General features: G+C 44.7%; 1 protein-coding gene across 6 annotated transcripts in view; it reads right to left on the bottom strand.

Moving 5' to 3' along the window:
- The window catches only part of hivep2a (HIVEP zinc finger 2a), a 242,161-nt gene that overhangs the window by 88,661 nt on the left and 138,234 nt on the right, over positions 1-15,266 (bottom strand). Inside the window, exon 1 of one of the 6 annotated variants that reach the window (XM_055639150.1) lies at positions 5,942-9,562. The exons of the other annotated variants lie outside the window; for them this stretch is intronic. The gene's annotated coding sequence lies outside the window, so the exon portion shown is untranslated. Of the gene's footprint in view, positions 1-5,941; positions 9,563-15,266 lie in introns of those variants that run through there. 6 annotated transcript variants of the gene reach the window in all.

Raw genomic sequence — 15,266 nt, 5'->3', positions numbered from 1 at the left:
AAAGTGACGAGTGGAAAGGATTGGGGATGTGCAAAAGATTGGTGATGGGGGGGGGGGGGGGGGGGGGGGGGGGGGGGGGGGGGGCAGAATCTGGGTATCCAACAGTGTTTGACATCCCGAGGCCTTTCTACCCTCTAAATTCCTCATCAAGGGTGTGATGAAACATTCTCCACTTGCCTGGTCAAGTGCACCTCCAACAATTTTACAGGACGATGGAAGCACCTTCACAAGGAAGACTGCAGAGCTTCAGGAAGGTGGCTCACCACCACATTATCTGGGGATAGAGTGGAATTGGAGAGGATGTTTCCACTAGTAGGGGAGTCTAGGACAAGAGGTCATAGCCTCAGAATTAAAGGACGTTCTTTTTGGCAGGAGATAAGGACAACTTGATTTAGTCAGAGGGTGGTGAATCTGTGGAATTCTTTGCCACAGAAGTCTGTGGAGGTCAAGTCAGTAGATATTTTTAAGGCAGAAATAGATAGATTCTTGATGAGTACGGGTGTCAGGGGTTATAGGGAGAAGACAGGAGAATGGGGTTAGGAGAGAGAGATAGATCAGCAGGATTGAATGGCAGAGCAGACTTGATGGGCCTAATTCTACTCCTATACCTTATAGACCTATGGGCCTGTGATGCTGCTGTAGTCAAGATTTCCATTGTACCTTCACCTCACTTTACGTGTGCAAATGACAATAAACTCGACGACTTTACTTGTATGGGAAGGAGATGCAGAGCTTTGTTGCATGGTATCAAGCCAACAACCTCTCCCTCAGTATCAGCAAGATGAAGGAGCTAGTCAGCATTTTCAGGAAGTGTGTCTGCATCAGTAGTGCTGTAAAGGAGATGGTTGGGAACTTCTAGTACCTCAGTGTAAATTTGTTTTGTTTAGTTAGAGAAACAGCATGGAAACAGGCTCTGCAGCCCACCGAGTCCGTGCTGACCAGATATCCCATACACTAGCACTATCCTGCACGCTAGGAACAATTTGCAATTTTGCCCAAGCCAATTAACCAACAAATCTGGACATCTTTCGAGTGCATGCAGAAACCAGTGCACCCGGAGAAAACCCGCGCGGCCACAGGTAGAATGTCCGAACTCCGTACAGACAGCACCCGTAATCAGGATCGAACCTGGCACCGTAAGGCAGAACCCCCCCCCTCACTCCTCCATTGACTGATTATACACCACGTTACTTCAGGAAAATCAGACAACATAATCAAGGACTATTTGCACTCTGGACAATTTGCACCACAGTCATATTAGACCTACATTAATCCAGTCACTTTTATGGTCAGCTAGAATCACATAATAGTCATAGTACAAGGTTCATTTAACGAGTCGGCACTAGCACCCAGTACATCAATGCAATCCGTCCCATTGCACTGCAAAATATTCCCTTCAAACAAAATCCTGTCAGAAGCCCAAGTGAATCTGCATTTACAACACTTTCTGGTAGAGCATTCCATATCACATTCGCTCACCACGTAAATGGGTTTTTTCTCAGGGAACTCATGCGTTCTTTGTCGATGCCTTGAGAATTCTGCCCCTGAATCCATGATTATTTTTTGCATTCACGCCATTAACCCCGACATGGTTCAATATATAATGTGGAGTGATTTTTGTGACTCTGGAGTCTCCTCATCTCTTGTGCACCTTACCATTTTACCTCTTCTTTACGATTCCTTTCAAAGTACCTGCTTTGATTTTCTATTTTAATATGTGGCTTGGTATCAAAAGATCATTATTCTATTGCGAGACATTTTTGGATATCCTAAGAGTGCAATATATCGCAGGGTATTTGTCATTATACTCTGCAAATTAATCAGAGTATTAAACATTAGCACATCTCCAAAATGACAAGTAAAGCATCTGAAACATCATTCCCCACTCTTATGCTGCTATTCTTGTGAGCTGACTCTGGTGCTGAATTTACAACTGATTTCCTATTACACTAACATCACAATTTAAATTACAATTCCAATTACAATTGTACATTGAATTACAATTCAAAGCCACAAGAGATTCAGCAGAAATGGAAGACTGCCTTTGTTTGGACCTGTGGTCTCCGAGTGTTTCATATGGAAATGGACAATTGTGTTGCTCTATCGCTATCAGTCAGCATCAGAAAAGTGGTAACTAATTAGACTCAGTGCAGCAGAGTAAAGTAGTTTGCAAGCCACAAAGACTCAATCCTGGCTGCTTCCATCCACAAGCAGCCTCAAGCAGCGTGAAGGACACAGGGCCAAGAACACAGGCTCGAACCTGACTCTGTCCCTCCTGGGGAGTGTGGATTGCACAATGCACTGGTCTGACCACAGAGATGGAAACTTTCTCCTGAATCACCCACTGGGGCAGTCCCCCCTGTGGGCCATCAGCTAAGTGGGCAGACCATCAGCTCTGAGTCAGAAGGTGTCGTTCCCTCCACTCATGAGAACTGAGCTCAGCATCGAGAGTAATTACTTGAAAGTAGAGTTGCAGCCTTACAGTGCCAGGGACCCGGGTTCAATCCTGACTACAGGCGCTGTTTGTACGGAGTTTGTACGTGCTCCCCGTGACATGCGTGGGTTTCTTCCGGGTATTCCGGTTTCCTCCCACACTCTAAAGACGTACGGACTTGTAGATTAATTGGCTTGATAAAATTATAAATTGGGTTAGTGTGTGGGGATTGCTGGTCGGCATGGACTCGGTGGGCACAAGGGCATGTTTCTGCGCTGTAGCTCTAAACTAAACTAAACTAAATAAGAATAAAGTGGCCATTCAGCCCCTCTAGCTTGCTCTGACATTCAATAGGACCTTGACTGAGCTGATCTTGTCCTCAGCTCAATTTTTCTGCCTGTAACCCATGCTACTTGACTCTCATTATAGACCAAATATCTGCCTCCCCAGTCTTTAAATGTAGCTGATGGTTTTGACTTCACAGCCCTCTAAAGTTCCAAAGATTCACCATTTTCTGGGAGAAGAAATTCTTCCACATTAAATGGGTGCTGAAGAAGGGTCTCAACCCGAATCGTCATCGATTCCTTCTCTCCAGAGATGCTGCTTGTCCCGCTGAATTACAGTACTCCAGCATTTTGTGTCTACCTTCGATTTAAACCAGCATCTGCAGTTCTTTCCTAGACACGATTAACTTTCCATTTAGTATAAGATAGATGACAAAATGAAGCCACCGTCTACTCTCTAATGGGGATTGAAAAGATTTCATTGTACATCTGTAAGAGAATTATTCAAAGTGTGCCACACAATACTATGGTGTCTTGAATAGTCCTGGCTGTTTCCTTTTCGGGCACATATCATATATGGTAGCATCTTAATAAGTATTGAGCAACAGAGGGATCTTGGAGTACAAGTCCATGAATCCTTGATGATGGCAGAGCAGGTACATAATGTGGTCAATAAGACATATGTGGTTGATAAGACATATGGAATATTGACCGTCATTAGTCAGGGCACTGAATACAAGAGAAGGGGTGTTAAGGGTCTGTCCCACTTACGTGTCCTTGGCTCGCAAATTACGCGACCTCGTGGTCGCTAGAGGCATACGGGCACCATATGGCCGCGCGGGGCCAGTCCCACTTAAGTCCTTTAGGCTCCAACTTTACAAAACATTGCTAGAGTACTGTGTGCAATTCAGGTCATCACACTGTGTATGTATAAGATCTTGAGGGGAATAGATAAGGTAAATGCACAGAGTCTTTTACCCAGAGTAGGGGAATCAAGAACCAGAGGTTTAAGATTTAACGTGAGATGGGCAAGGTTTAATAGGAACCTGAGGGGCACCATTTTCACACAGAGGGTAGTGGGTACATTGAAGTTAGTTGAGGCAACATTTAACAGTCATTTGTGTGGGTACATGGACAAGAAAGGTTTAGGGGGATATGGGACAAACGCAACAGGTGGGATTATGGTAGATGAGGCATCTTGGTCAGCATAGGCAAGTTGGGACGAAGGGCCTGTATCCATTCTGTGTGACTGGGGCTATAGCAAGGATGTGCTAGTTCTGTAGAGCTGGCAGGGGAGATTCTCCAGGACATTACCTGGGAGTGAGGAGCAGGAAACCTATCCTCATATCGGAGGAAGATAAAACGAGAGGACGTGGATTTTAGAGATTTTGTGGGGACCTTTTCATCCGGAAGAGTAAAAGCCTATCAGAGCTCATATCGAAGGAAGATAACACTTGAAATGCCTGAGGTTGAGGACGTGGATTTTAGAGATTTTGTGGGGACCTTTTCATCCGGAGAGCAGCGAGTAGCTGGAAAGCACTCTGGAGAGAGTGATGGGAGCAGAGCCGCTGGTAGCATTTAAGAAGTGACTAGACGACCACTTGAAATGCCTGAGTGTTGAAGGCTGTGTGTCAAGTTCTAGAAGATGGGATGAACATAGACGATCGGCCAAATGATGCATGACGACATGACTCTTTCTTCCCTTTTCCTGACTCCCTAGTAATTTTGGTCTTCATAAAAGGAATTCACGGTATCTGCATCTTCGCAGAACCACGAGCCATGAGAGGCCTCACACATTCTGAATCATGAGCTTTTGCCCAGGAAGCAGAGCAACGTCTTTACCGAGATCCGTGCACCAGAACAGTAGTAAAGGCACAAGGGGAAGTGACGATGGGTAGAGGACACAGTCAAAGTGAAAGCTAAAAAGGACACAGAGTGCTGGAGTTATTCAGAGAGTGAAGAGTCAGGCAGCATTTCAGAACATTGATAGGTGACATTTCAGGTCGGGTCCCTTCTTCATGTTGGAACCTATCATGTCCTCCCTGACTGGCCCGCTGAGTCACTTCAGCACGTTGTATCCTTTTGTGGTAAAGCAGCATATGCAGTTCCTTGTTTCCACAAAATGAGAGCAACTGTGCTGCACTTGGCCCCTCTCTTCAGCTCAGACATGGAATCACAGAAGCCGTTTGGTTCATGGGGTCTACACTGATGATTTACAATCTATAATCTCTTGCTCGGCAGTCAGTTCATCTTGTTATTGGCATCACTTGATCATTCTGATTTTTAATGAATCGAGTTTCTTTCAGATATCAATCTCCACCTAATCTGTAGAGCTGGCAGGGGAGATTCTCCAGGACATTACCTGGGAGAGAGGAGCAGGAAACCTATCCTCGTATCGGAGGAAGATAAAACTAGGGGGCGTGGATTTTAAAGATTTAGTGGGGACCTAATCTGTTTTAGTCGGCAAACATTTTTTTCCCGAAGATATAGACACAAAATGTTGAGTAACTCAGCACGTCAGCCAGCACCTCTGGAGACAAGGAATAGGTGATGTATCGGGTCGAAACCCTTCTTCAGCCCGGTGAATGGTAGTATTTTGGGGGAAATTGGTGGGAGAGTGAGGAGAACATAAAAGTATGGAAAGAAGGTTTAGTAAATAATTTATGTACAATTTATATGCTGCATGTTGTTTGTGTACCTGCGATGTTACTGCAAGCAAGACTTTCATTGTACCTGGACCTCACAGTACTCGACAATAAACTCGACAAGACTTGACAGTGTAAATGGGTGTTTGATGGGCAGCACAGACTCAGTGGGCCGAAAGGCCCGTTTCCATGATGTTGTGTCTTTCTATAATCCCCTCCCTGACACTGAGGACGAGGGGATTATAGAACCCGTCCAGTTCGTGCCAATCACCAAAAGAGCAACTCATCAATCTTGGAGTCAGAGTCATAAAGCAATGCATGACAGCAACATGCCCTTCAGCCCAACTTGCCCATGCCAACCAACATGCCCCTCCATGCTAGTCCCATTTGCCCATGTTTGACCCATCTCCATCTGAACTTTCCTATCTATGTACCTGTCCAAATGTATTTTAATTACTTTAATTGTCTCATTTACTTCTCCGTATTTCCCCAGCTTACAGTGTTTCTCATTTTCCCATCAATTCCTCATTGACATCTTTAATCACTTATCTATAATTTACAATATCCAGTTAACCTACCAGACACAACCGGAGGTCAGGGTTGAACCTGGGTCAATGAAGGGGTGACACGGCATCATTAACTGGACACATCAGGCCGCATAATAGCATGGATGGAAGGCAAAGTGCAACAAGGTCGTTTTGCCTTTTGACCTCAAGCGATTCTGTATCTGCAACCCGTCAGACGCTCTCTCCTCCCCTCACCGATGCCTTGGAAAAAGGGAGTTTAAAACCAGTGATCATTCATTTTACATCACTACGGAAAAATGTCACAGCTCCTGCCGGGTAATATCTATGAGGGCTAAGCTCCTGGTACTGCGCCGTCACAAACAGTGAGAGAGAAGGCACTGGCTCCTGCTTTTTAAACCCCAACGCTTGTTTCAGAAAAGCACAGAGTGAACAGTGTTTACTGATAACCAGCAAACAGTGCAACACACACTCTGTGACCAGCAAATATAAGCCAAGGCTCAAATATACACCGCCTCCGCTCTCACCCCCCCGTACGCTCTCTCCCATTAATTTTCCCAGCAAAGATGAGATCTTTTAGGTCCAAACTGGCTTTCAATTCATCAATGCCAACCCCTGTCTCCGTTTGGTTCCCTCTGTGCTTCCTCACTAACATGAGACCACAAGGTATTATTTTTCCGCTTGTTACTTTTTTTTATGAGAGTACTCTAAGATTAGCAGTGCTATTAATAGCCAACTATTCGTTCAATACCCACATCCTCCAAATGGCTAAAGTTGCACAGATCAGGGATATTCTCCTCCAGTTTAACTTTCACCAGCTTCAGTTTCCTTTCCCAGCCCCCCGCTAGTTTATTTTCAATCATTTTCCAGTATCTGGGCATTGCTGGCAGGCCAGTATTTATTGCTTATCCCTAAATGCCTTTGAGCCGATGGTGAACAGTCCTCTTGAACTGCTGCAATCTTTCTGATGGAGGTGTTCCTGCAGTACTGTTGTGGAGGACGTTCCAAGATGGCTGGTGATCAGCGCATCTCGATGGCCTGAGACTTGATCCTGCATCTCTCTATGACATTATTCAGATCCCGTGACAACGATGGACTGGCAGCTGATTTCCAAGTCAGGATGGTATCTGATTTGGAGGGGAACCTGCAGGTGGTGATGTTGTTGAGACTAATCTGGATGAATGACTGCAGTGGACGGTTCCAACTGCTGTAACTGTGAACCAGTAGTTTAGTTTAGTTTAGAGATACAGCGCGAAAACAGGCCCTTCGGCCCACCAGGTCCAAGCCGACCAGCGATCCCCGCAGTACTATCCTACACACACTAGGGACAATTTTTACATTTACAAAGCCAATTTACCTACATACCTGTATATCTTTGGAGTGCGGGAGGAAACCGAAGGTCTCGGAGAAAACCCACGCGGTCACGGGGAAAACGTACAAACTCCGTACAGGCAGCGCACGTAGTCCGGATCGAGCCAGGGTCTCCGGCAATGTAAGTGGTGTAAGGCAGCAACTTTACCGCTGCGCCACCATGTCGCCCAACCAGTAGTTGGGGTTGGTTGCATCATGGCCTGGTGCAGCAATTCCAACGCACAGGAACGCAAGAGGCTGCCAAGAGTGGTGGACAGCCCAGTCCATCATGGGCACAGCCTTCCCCACCATCAAAAGCATCTACATGAGGTGCTGCCTCAAGAAGGCAGCATCTATCATCAAGATCCTCACCATTCGGGTAAGGCCCTCAGCTTGTTGCTACAGTTGGTCAGGAGGTACAGGAGGCTGAAAATCAACATCACAGCTACTTTCCAACAATTATCAGGCCTTTGAATCAACCTGCATAACTTGAATCATAGCTCAGCAACACAACATTATAGACCGTGTTTTTATTCGTAAAAGTATTTTTATCTTCACTGTCTAATATAATTGATGTATAATTTATGTTGTTGGGTGTTGGTTTATAATTGTCATGTGTACTGTAATACAGTGAAAAGCTTTGTTTTGTGTGCTATCCAGTCATATTATACTAGACATGAGGACAATCAAGCTATACGCAAGTACAACAGTTAGTGCCAAGAGAAAGAGAAAAATACAAGAATGTAGAATTGCAGCATTATAGTGTGTATGTACCTGAGGCTGCAGCAAACAAGATTTTCATTGTGCCTGTACCTCATTGTACTTGTGCACATGACAATCAACCCAACTTGGGGCTTGACTAGTGGAGGTAATGAAGGTGTAGGGTGTTCGATGGGGTGCCAATTAGCCAGGGTGGTTTGTCCAGGATGGTGTCAAGATTCATGAGAGTTGTAGGAGCTGTGGTTGTCCAGGGACGAGGAACGTGTTCCATCACCTTCCTGTCTTGAGCCTTGTACATGGTGGAAAGGGCTCAGGTTCAGGAGACGGGTAACTCAATGCAGAATATCCAGCTTCTGACCTGCTCATATAGTCAAGGTATTTATGACTAATAAATACCATGACTACAAGAACTGGTCTAAATGTGTAGGAAGGAACTGCAGATGCTCATTTACACCGGAAATATAAACAAAATGCTGGAGAAACTCAGCGGGACAGGCAGAGTATTTGGAAAGAAGGTAGATACCTGCTGTACAGAGATGCTGCCTGACCCGCTGAGTTACTCCAGCATTTTTTGTCTATCTTCGGTCTAAATGAGTACCTGGTTGGTGGTGACCCCCAGGATATTGATGGTGGGGGACTTGGCAATAGTGATGCCATTGAATGTTAAGGGTAAGTTAGAATTGATTTAGTTCAGTTTAGTTTAGCTTATTGTCATGTGTACAGTGTACCGAGGTACAGTGTAAAGCTTTTGTCACATGCTATCCAGTTCCGATGGTCATTGCCTGGGAGTTTAGTGTCCTGAAAATGATTTGTCATTTGTCAGCCTACACCTGAATGTTGTCATGGTCTTGCTACATGCTGGCATTTGCTGAACATCATACAATCATCAGCAAATCCCCATGTCTGTCGCTGCGATGGAAGAAAGGTTGTTGCTGAAATAGCCAATGACAGCTAAACCAAGGATACTGCTCTGAAGTCCTCCAGCAGTGACTCCTGGGACTCCAAATTCCACCGCCATCCTCTTTATGCAATTGTTTCACGTTCATACTGATGAAATAATTTGCCTTTAAGTGTTGTCACTCCGTTGGCTTTGGGGATCTCCCATTGACAAATTAGTTTGCACAAAGAGTCATGCACAGACCTGTCTCTTACACGATGGTCATACTCTGGCTTGCTTGACTTCTTGGGTGTGAAACCATCGCCCATTGTTAACAATACTACAAATGAAAAAGCTGAAACTCAAGTCTCCTACACATTATTTTTCACTTTTGATTACTCATTATGGAACACACTGCTGGAAACGCGATATGGATTCTATCGAAATCAGGGCCACCCACAATTTACTGAGCAAAGTCTACTTCCAACCATTCTCAACTCATTGCATTGCCAGCTGTGAATTCTAGTCCAATTCTGGAAAATTTGGTACAAAATCCAGACTAGCCCTACGGTACACCCCTGAGGGAGTTCTGCAAACTCACAGTGTCACAGAAGGCTGCAGAGGCCAAGTCAGTGGATATTTTTAAGGCAGAGATAGATAAATTTTTGATTAGTACAGGTGTCAGAGGTTATGGGGAGAAGGCAGGAGAATGGGGTTAGGAGGGAGAGACAGATTGAATGGCGAAGTAGTCTTGATGGGCTGAATGGCCTAATTTTACTCCTATCACTTACCATGTTATGACCTTAGTTCATGTCTTTGGGATGTGGTGTTAAATCGTGCACTCCCTCAGACAAACCTGAACGATTCCAGCAAAAGCAAAGCAATTATTCGAGCATCCGCATCAATGTTAATCTCTTAACCATTATCAGAATCGTTATTTATGTCTGTGTGAGTGCTTGCTGTGCATTAAAGACTGCCGTGGTTTCCACACTACCACAGTACCATGCTTCAATAAGTGGCACGGTGGCGCAGCGGGTAGAGTTGCGGCCTTGTAGCGTCAGAGACCCGGCCTCGATCCTGACTACGGATACTGTCTGAGCTGAGTTTGTACATTCTCCCCATGACATGTGTGGATTTTCTCCGTGAACTCTGGTTTCCACCCACATTCAAAAGACATGCCGGTTTGTAGGCTAATTGGCTTAGTAAAATTGTAAAGTGTCCCTACTGTGTGTCGGATAGTGTTCGTGTGCGGGGATTGCTGGTCGGCACGGACTCGGTGGGTCAAAGGGCCTGTTACCACACTGTATGTCTAAACTCTATACTCTAAAGCACTTCCTCAGCTGTAAAGGGCTTTGACGATAAGGAACAGGGGCACGAGAAGGCGATTTAGCCTCTCAAGTATGCTCCATTATTCAACCCGTTTACAGCTGATCCTCGACCTCAGCTCATTTTCCCAATGTCCCTTAGTTTCCTTAATATACAGAATCCCATCATTGAATAAACTCAATGCCTGAGTCTCCACAGGCCTCCAAAAAATTCCAAAGATTCACCATCCCCTGAGTGAAGCAGTTTCTTCTCATCTCAATCTAAAAAAAATCCTAACCCTTGATTTTAACCTTAAGGACATGATAGGGTTGTGCATGGTGCTGTTTACTGTAAATCTTTAATTACTAGAGTGATACAGTCCTGCAACACAGAAACAAGCCCTTCATAGAAATGCTAGCAAATCTCCCTCCCAACACCACCTCATGCCCTGTGAAGAAGTCCAACCAACACTACGCAGTCAGATTTTCCGGGTTGAGTTTCGTGATTTGACCTGAACATCGCTGCTAGAGTGTTCACTTCAAAAACAACTAGATGCACCGTGGAAAGCACTCTATTGTGATGCATCGCAGCTTGGTTTAGTAACAGCTCTGCTCAAGACTGCAAGAAACCGCAGAGAGGTATGGATGTAGCCCAGTCCATCACGCAAACAAACCTCACCAACATCGACTCCGTCCACATTGCCTCAGGAAAGCACCCAATATGATCATGGACTATTTACACCCGAGTCATTACTTCTCCTCCCCTCTCCCATCAAGCAGAAGATATGAAAACGAAAACACATACCACCAGATTCAGGAAAAGATTCTTCCCCACTGTTATCTGACTATTGAATGGACCCCTCATAAAATTCCAATCTCCCAACCTACTCAGTGCAACACTTGCAAATTAAAAAATGTCCAATTATCCATAACCGTAACACTATAATGTTGTAACACTATATTCTGCACTCTGGGATTTTTCTCTGTGCATTACCTGTTATAGTTACGTAAGGCTTGATTGTACTCGTGTAAAGAATAATTTGACTGGATATCACACAAGAACAAAACTTTTCACTGTATTACCATACGCATGATAATAATAAACCAATATCAAAACCAACACCCAAAGACATAAAGTATACAAAAATTATTTTAGGTGAAAAACAAAATTACTATGCAAAAAAACAAACAAGGTTCATTTTAGTTTAGTTTAGTTTAGTTTAGAGATAGATACAGAGCGGAAATAGCGGCTTCGGCCCACCAAGTCCATGCGGACCAGCGATCCCTGCACTGTAACATTACCCTGCACACACGAGGGACAATTTCCAATGATACCAATCCAATTAGCCAACAAACTTGTACGTCTATGGAGTGTGGGGGAAAACTGGAACATCCGGAGAATACCCATGCTGGTCATTGGGAGAATGTACAAATTCAATACAGACAGCACTCGTAGACAGGATCTAACCCGGGTCTCTGGCTATGTAAGGCAGCAACTCTATCGCTGTGCCACCGTGCTGCCGGATCCATAATATTCTGTTGCCGAGCTAGGATTAGAGTTACATAGGGTTTTCACTGTATCTCGGTACACGCGACAAAAAGAAACCAATACCAATACCAATATATAATTTTCAGTTTTTTTACAATGTGTGATTACAAAAATGGATTGACATAATTACCAAATCAACGTGTCAAGTAAAATGGGCACTTTCTCCATCACCAAACCCTTATCAATGATTTAATCTGACAATATTTAATCAATACAATGCTAGAATCATTCTAGCACAGAAAAGAAAACGATAAATGGCCCGAAGACAGACACAAAATGCTGGAGTAACTCAGCGGGGCAGGCTGTCTTCAGACATTGGCCCGTCAGGTCCAACTGGATCTGGAGAACAATAGAGCAGAGAACTCTGCACATAGCCCTCAGATGTGTGACCAGCACAACACCATATCTTTGCATAGCCTAATGTCAATGACAAATTATAATATCTCGTGCTATGACACATGCTGTGCACTTTTACATGAATTTTGTTTGGGAACAGGGAAATCCTGTAACCAAGTGCAACTCTTTCATCAGTATTAACTAAAGGGCCTGTCCCACTTGGGCGACCTAATCCCCGAGTTCTGGCGAGTTTGCCCTCGACTCATACTCGCAGCATGGTCGACGCGAGGTCATAGGAGGTCTTCGTAACTCTCCTTCATGCTCGTGAGTGGTCTCCGCCATACTCGAGGCCTCAGCCAGGTCGCGGCGGTTTTTTCAATATGTTAAAAAATGCGTGAAGGTTTGAGGAAGGATACCACACACCCAGTCCATTATGTCTATTCTGCCCATAAAAAAAGCCATGTTAATAATGATTACCCCCACCCAGCTATCAGTCTGCTGCCCCTGTGGGTCCCTGTGAATGAACTGATTGTCCAATTCCATGTTAAATATACTGTAGGGTTTTTCTCCTTCCTCCACTGAGGTAAGTTCCCGAGCCCCACAACCCTCTACAGCTCCAGCTAAACTCAATAGCTCCTGGTTTTTGAGCTGAGGGCAAAAGGTCCTTACTATGCTTAATATCCACTCTACTCTGTCCTTTCAAAACTTAATGCACCAATTGAGACTCCACGCAGTCTTTATATTCTTGAGAAAAGAACCGCCGCACAGGCAGTCTTTCCTCATAGATCTTAATCTTCTGCTGGATCCATTTTAGCAAAGTTTCTCGAATGCCATCAGTTCCTTCCATGAGTTCATGGTCATAAGTGAGAAGAGCACAATTTGGACATTCGGCCCATCAAGTCTACACCGCCATTCAATCACAGCTGACCAATCTTTCCCTCTTACGATACGATACGATACGAAATAACTTTATTTATCCCAGAAGGGAAATTAATCTGCCAACAGTCATAAAAAAACACAAAATACATGAAACATGAAGTTAAAGTGATGAGTGGAAAGGCTTTGGGGATGTGCACAATCCCACTCTCCTGCCTTCTCCCCATAACCCCTGACACCTGGACTAATCAAGAATCTAACTACTTCTGCCTTAAAAATATTCACTGACTCGGCCTCCACAGCCTTCCTGTACTCCAGTGACCAGAACAACTTGCAGTTAATCCAGACCTTCCACACCATCACCTCATTCCTATCAGAAACCCAGCCATCCCTTCCCAAACCTATTGGTTCAACGTCCGACTCTGGCTCATAATTTATTCACACATCGGCCTGCGTAATAGAATTCAAACCCACATGGGTCCCTACTCTGCCCTTCCATAGTTGAGCCCCGCCGGGATTTGAACCACTTTGACATAGTGAAGAGTTTGTTCTGGATCTGTGCTACAAGCCTCCTTCCTAATTCTGAAAAACAGGGCTGCAGCCAAATCAAACTTCCTCCATTCCAAAGAAAGCAACAGAGTCAGCGGGAGCATTTCCTCTTAACATCAACTCACAGCTGCCTTGTTACTCAACTTCCACCCTCCTCAGACCCAATAGAGCTGTTCATTTGAGTGTCTGACCAGAGCAACGCATGGGTCAGTTCCGACACGGACCAACAACAACCTCCAGATGAACTCTGATTACTTTTAATTTCATTTTACAGGATCTGGACCAGGAATTACTGCCCGTCACTAGCTGCCTCTTAGAAGGTGGTGGTGGGGTACCTTCTTGACCAGCTGTGGTCCTTTTAGTGAAGGTGCTTGTTCAATGCTATTGACGAGGGACATTTAGGATAAGGAAGCAGTTATAATGAAGGACCGATTATATATTTTCCAGCCAGGATGGTGTGTTCCTTGCAGGTGTGGTGTTCCTATATATTCCTGTCGCCTTTGTCCTTCCATAACTCATACAGCCATAAGGTTGTACAGCACAGACACATCCGTGCTGATCTTTTTGCTCATCTACACTAATCCCATTTGCCCATATTTGGTCCATATCCTTTGCCTAGCCTATTCAAGTGCTTGCCTAAATACCTCTCAAACATAGTGTGCATCTAATTATAGCGCCTCCTCTGGCAGCATGTTCCAGATATCAACCACACCCTGAGTAAAAAACGTACCTCTCTTGTTCCCTTTAAAACTCATTTTTCTAGGGCGCACGGTGGCACAGCGGTAGAGTTGCTGCCTAAAGCCCCTGTCCCACTTTCACGACCTAATTGGCGACCTCTGCCGAGTTTGCCCTTGACTCATACTCGCAGCATGGTTGCCACGAGGTCGTAGGAGGTCTTCGTAACTCTTCCTCATGCTCGTGAGTGGTCGCCGCATACTCGTGGCCTCAAGTAGGTCGCAAAGTTTTTTCCAGCCTGATAAAAAATTTATACTTTTTACTCGTAGGTAGGTCGTGATGTCGTAGGGTGTCGTAGATAGTCGTGGGTCGGTAACTGGCCCGAGAAAAAAAATGCAAACATGACATCATTTTATCATGTGATCATTTCCACTCGTAGCTAGTCGTAGTTGGTCTTAGGTGTGGAAGACTGAGATCGAGGGGGGTCGTAGGAGGTCGTAGACATTGTAGACATAGTCGTAGGAGGTAGTAGGAGATCTTTAACTTTGGCGAGTCAACACGTCCTTGATTTTTTTTTCAACTCGTCTATGGTCTTCTAAACTCGTGGATTAGGTCGTCCAAGTGGGACAGGCCCTTTACAGCGCTTGCAGCGCCGGAGACACCGGGTTCGATTGCGACTACGGGCACTGTCGGTGCAGAGTTTGTACATTCTCCCTGTGTCTTGTGTGGGTTTTCTCTGCGATCCTCAGTTTCCTCCCACACGCCAAAGACGTGCAGGTATGCAGATTAATTAGCTTGGTGCATGTGTAAACTGTTCCTAGTGTGTGTAAGATAGTGTTAATGTGCGGGGAATGTTGGTCTGCGTGGACTCGGTAGACCGAAGGACCTGTTTCCGCGCAGTATCTCTGAATTAAACTAAACTAAACTAAACTAACCATAAAGCTATCCCATCTTGCTTTTAATATCCCGATCATGGAAAAAAGATTCAGACTATCTACTCTACAAATGCTTTATAATTTTATATACATTGAGTGGTAGTTGTCAGGACTGTGAGAAGTTCTATTGGAGTAGCCCAATGCACCTTCAACAATGTATCCTCCTATGACTATGACTTTTTTATATCTCAAAGCAATCTTATTAAAA

Source organism: Leucoraja erinacea, chromosome 8, assembly GCF_028641065.1.
Source record: "Leucoraja erinacea ecotype New England chromosome 8, Leri_hhj_1, whole genome shotgun sequence".
NCBI lineage: Eukaryota > Metazoa > Chordata > Chondrichthyes > Rajiformes > Rajidae > Leucoraja > Leucoraja erinaceus.
Note: the sequence above shows the minus strand (reverse complement) of the source record. Positions and strands in the feature narration are given on the sequence as shown.